Genomic DNA, 6,000 nt, shown 5'->3' on the forward strand with positions numbered 1-6,000 from the left:
GGTTTTTGTCATAATAAATCCTTGTAAATTTTATAGCACGTACAAGTACTGTAAATCAAATACGACCGCGTCAAGCGAACATCGCTTTCGCCGAGTCTGTATTACCCTACGGTAATACGTCGTAGCGTTTGCCCTATTTTTCCAATATACATCATTTGATTACTTACACTACTTATCGAAATAACAAAGTTACAATTTTTACTACAAATATCTTAAGATAAAACACATTAAATAAAGTTTTCGTATTGCCTGTATGTTCAATATCTGTTCTAGTAAATCATGTTTACGAGAAACGTGAAAATTCGTTTCTTTTAACGTATTATCTTTTTACGTGTTTAAGGAGATATTTTTAACTAAGGTAAGGAAAATCAACAGTTGATAAATCTATACTAATATTATAAAAACGAAAGTAACTCTGTCTTCACGTCTAAACCGGAGACCCGATTTAGATGAAGATTTTGTATGGAGATAGTTTGTATCCTGGCTAAGGAAAGACAATCTTAATTCGCCTCTCGAGAGGTTAAACTTTGAGGTTGGGTGATAATTTGTGTGCTATAGGTAAAGTTTTATAAATCATTTATTTTACTTAAAAACAGCTGTCATTTGGTGACATTTAAATTTAAAGAAAAAAAAATTAAGTCTGTTTTATTACTAAAATTGTATTATCATACGATTTACACAGAACAGTTATTTTTTTTTTTATTAATATATTTGCGGTAAAATAGAAAAGAATTTCTCGCTCCAGTATTAAAAGATATTATTGTACAAAATGTATATAAATAATCTGAAAAATGGTGTTATAGACCAACCTTCACTTCTTGTCTTCATGCTGTTATTGTCGGTTGCATCAACGTCCTTATAAGATTTGCGTTCTCACAGGAGAGATCCTTAGGACAGTACTTTCACTTAACCCTCGCGTGAGTTCTCCTTTTCTTGTCTAAGTTTTACCATTTGGCTCCCCAACTGGTGCCGCTATCGAAACCAATAGAACCAGCAAATTGATTCCATCAAAGCAATCTAATAAACATATTACAATAAAAATAAATATTGGACAACATCACATACATTACTCTGATCCCAATGTAAGTAGCTAAAGCACTTATGTAATGGAAATCAGAAGTAACGACGGTACCACAAACACCCAGACCCAAGAAAACATAGAAAACTAATGAACTTTTTCTACATCGACTTGGCCGGGAATCGAACCCGGGACCTCGGAGTGGCGTACCCATGAAAACCGATGTACACACTACTCGACCACGGAGGTCGCCAATTACTATTACATTAGCAGCCTGTAAATTTCCCACTGGTGGGCTAAGGCCTCTCCCTTTGAGGAGAAGTTTTGGAGCATAGTCCAACACGCTACTCCAATGCGGGTTTGTAGATATACATGTAGCAGAGTTTAGTTGAAATTAGACACATGCAGGTTTCCTCACGATTTTTTCCTTTACCGCCGAGCACGGAATGAATTATAAACACAAATTAAACACATGAAAATTCATTGGTGCTTGCTTGGGTTTGAACCCGCAATCATCGGTTAAGGTGTACGCGCAAATAACATATTAAGTACGAGAAAATTATTTCACCTGCTTACTTCAATCAATCAATCGTCTTTATCATTGTAGCATCCTTATCTGCATCCAAATGAATTTTGATCCGTATTTCATTTATCTTGAGGGATGATCTCTCAACCTATGGTTCTCCGACAGCACTCACCTATATTGTAATTTTAAATAATTCGATTTTGAATATTGTATTAATGTAAGAGTTGATTTTGAACATTACGTTACAGTACTACCTCACTGACTGACGAGCATTCAACGGTAACGTAACACTCAGATTCGATTTTAGATTACGGATCTGTTTTTATTTTATAAAAGAGAGCTGTCCATGCTATTTATAATCTTGGAGCTCCGTTTGAGACCCGTTTCGGGATATTTCTAACAAAGTAAGAATACACACAGTTTCTTTACAATATATTTACATCAATGTTATGCATATTTATAGTAGAATTGATTACTTTGATAGAATTATTGATATTTATTATTTGAACACGAGACGTAAGGATAAGCTTATAGCAAGTTTCCGACTCCGCAAAGTCAGTGAATCCTTCTTGCGGCAAGGTATTCTTTTCTATAATAAAATTCCGCATATATTATTATCTTTTCAGATATAAAAATTTAAATCATTTAAAAAACAAAAAAAAAAACATTAATAAATAGAGCATATTATTCAGCACAAGATTATATGAATGATAAAACACTTGGAGATAATATTTGTTGACTTTCAGTTCCAGTTCACTGTCATAGTTCTGTAAATTGACGATACAAAAGTCTTTGTAAAAGCTTACTTGAATAAAGAACGTTATTATTTTAATTTAAGAATTTACTTGCAGTCGAATCAGTTAGTTTTAATATGTCGTTCGAAGTGACCATAGCGTGCGGTAGTATTTATTTGAATGAGTTTATTTAAATAAATAAATAAATTTTGGACAACATCACATACATCACTCTAATACCAATGTAAGTAGCTAAAGCACTTGTGTTATGGAAAATCAGAAGGAGCGACGGTATCACATACACCTAGACCCAAGACAACGTAGAAAACTAATAAACTTTTTCTACATCGACTCGGCCGGGAATCGAACCTGGGACCTCGGAGTGGCGTACCCATGAAAACCGGTGTATATACTACTCGACCACGGAGGTCGTCAAATTATATATAATTATTAAAAAAAAATCGATATCGTGATCACAACATTTTTTAAATCGACGATAGTTGCGAGGTTACACACTGTAATGGTCAGTCATTTGCACACACTTATGAAATTCTCGAATCTGAACTAACAAAACAGATAAGGGACCACCCTTACTCACACAAAACTTTCACATTTATCGCGTGTCTGACGAATCATGCTAGCCAGAGAGCGTAATGCACTCGCGACTTGATTATAAGAAAAAATCTAATGTATTTAAAGGGATAAAGTGAAGCAAAAAAAATGAATATCAGATATGAAATATTTGAATCTTATATAATTTTTATTGTTAATTAGCATTTTAAGAATATTTATTTGGAATAAACAAGAAAATTAACAACAACTTTTTAATACTTTAAACCAATAATACCATCCGTACCGCAGCCATATTGGCTAAACACCGTGCTTCCTGCTAATTATTTTTATAAGACAAGTGTGCCGGTTCGCAGATAACATACATACATACATAAGCAGCCCGTAAATGTCCCACTGCTGGGATAAAGGCCTCCTCTCCCTTCGAGGAGAAGGTTTGGAGCATATTCCACCACGCTGCTCCAATGCGGGTTGGCGGAATACACATGTGGCTGAATTTCGTTGAAATTAGACACATGCAGGTTTTCTCACGATTTTTTCCTTCACCGCCGAGCACGAGATGAATTATGAACACAAATTAAGCACCTGTAAAATCAGTGGTGCTTGCCTGGGTTTGAACCCGAAATCATCGGTTAAGATGCACGCGTTCTAACCACTGGGCCATCTAGGCTCGCAGAAAAAATTAGTGCTATGGACAAATAATATCCCAATTGTCATGCTCTCAACACGAGTTAGCCGGAAATTGTTGCGCATCATGAAAAGTGCAATTACCAAAAATTCTGATATTACCAGAGATATCGAACGGCATTGCTCATCGGCATCAACTATTCCTGAAGTCCATTCGCACATTCAATTCACGCATAATGACTTCGTTCAAAACAACAGAAATATTTTCCAATACTGCGGATAATAATCAAGAATTAAATTTACCGTTTAAAATCAAAGACCAAAAAGTAGGGTCATTGCTCTCCACACTAAAGCATTACATACATTTTTACAGATCTACTCCATAGGACGTTGAGAATATCAATCGTGTGGATGTATCGTAGCCGTAAGGCTACAGTTTATTTTTCCTAAAACTAGTCGCATTTTCTTCGAACAGAACACCTTATTAAATGATTACAATTAGTAATTGAAATTTCAAAATTCATACACGAATAGCAAAGTGACAATCACGCTACTACTATAAATCGTAACAAAACATCATCGGGAGAGCACATGCTTGGATTCAATGCACCTCTCGTTGACGTCGTTACTGGAATCATGGTTGGCGATCGTACACTGATACGAGATATCGTGATACAAAGAAGAAATAATATTCTCGAGTTCATCACAGATCCACACAGTTCATACGACACTCCAATATCCGCTAGTTTTCTGGAAGGGACAAGGTGGTGTGCAGAAACATTTAATATATTACATTTAACTTTTAAGAGATCAAACTATGGATAAGTCCGTAACGTTAATTAAATATGTATATTGGCTTTTAATCGGTAGTCATTGTCTACAACATCCCATTCTTCTTTCTATCATAGATCTCATCCATAAACCCTTATAATAGATTCGTTATTTTTTATTTATAATATAAGCTAGCGACCTGCCACAGCATCGTACGGGTGCTGACATAACTTTAGAAACCCTAAAGTTATCAGTGCTTCTATACTATATTGAGCACATGTTATAAATCTTAGGATGGTCGCAAGTTTAAACAACGATATTTTTCCAGATTCATTTATTAACACTATTTTCACATTTATTTTACCCACTAATCCGTGTTTCACAGTATATCTCGTAATCTCCAAATCTCCCTTATATTCTTATTATTCAATAATCAGCATTATAACAAAACACTGCCGCCGCGTTCGATTTCTTGACATCCTTTTTCTTACCGGCCAGTATCAGCCATTCGGCCAGTATTAATCGTGAATAATTAAAATATTACATTACAACATATTCTAAAAATAGTCAATCGACATATTATTAATTAAATTATTCTAATAAATTATAGTTATACAATGTGTAAAAAAATAACTCTAACCTACATATAAACCTATCAATCACCGGTAGGTATGTATCAGCCTTTCCCTAATTAGTCCCAATGTCTATAGGCAAAACTACTGATCTATTATAAAAACCGCATCAAAATCCGTTGAGTAATTATAAAGATCTAAGCATACATAGGGACAGACAGCGGTAAGCGACTACTATGTAATAATGATCATTATCATTGACAGAACAACGTTTGCCGGGTCGGATATATATAGTTAAGACAAATATATTTCAAAGTGAGACCAGTAGTTGTTCTATTTGAAACGTTAACTAATTTAAAAAATGCACTGGCATCTAAATACTAATAGAAAGTTTTGCCTATAGACATTGGGACTAATTAGGGAAAGGCTGACGTAACTGCACTAACTTTAAGATCAAGAATGTTCAAGCCGTAATTAAAAATAACGGTAATTAAAAGTTGATGGAGTTAATTCAATATTCCAACATACTATTCGTTTCAGAATTTGCTATTAAAATATCCGATGTTCCGTAGTTTAAACAGACGGTAAATAATACGTTTTGTAATGGATATCATTATGAAACTTTTTTCCGTAATGGCTGGAATTTCTTAATAAATTCAGATGTTTATTTATTTTAGGCGTGAATTATGTACGCTTTTAATGTAATACAAACTTTGATTTAATTTGACGCGTTTTATTTTCATACAGGTAGATAACTTGTCCCGGTTTTGCACGGGTACACTTTATTACTAAAAAAACTATGTATGTATGGGCCGCCTAAGAATAAAATATTAAGTTAAGTATGTTTATTTAATAACGTTTATGAGTAATATGAGTCTTATCAAAATTGGATGAATCGTAATTTTATTTGAAACAAATCAAAATTTGTCCACGGCTAGATTTAATTTTGGTAACTTCAAATGCCAAGATCAAAATTTGTTCATCTCATACATACTCGATTATTTTGATTACTTTGGTTGGTTGGAATGGGTACCTTCTAAAGTATTAATACGACTAATATAGTTTACGAGACAATTTTAGTATTATATTAAATGTCTAAGGTAATATAATCTTCTGAAGAAGGATTGATAATTTACTTGGTGTGTGTGTGCCACATCTCCATATTCCACCACCAAACAACAA

This window comes from Vanessa atalanta, chromosome 8, assembly GCF_905147765.1.
Source record: "Vanessa atalanta chromosome 8, ilVanAtal1.2, whole genome shotgun sequence".
Lineage (NCBI taxonomy): Eukaryota > Metazoa > Arthropoda > Insecta > Lepidoptera > Nymphalidae > Vanessa > Vanessa atalanta.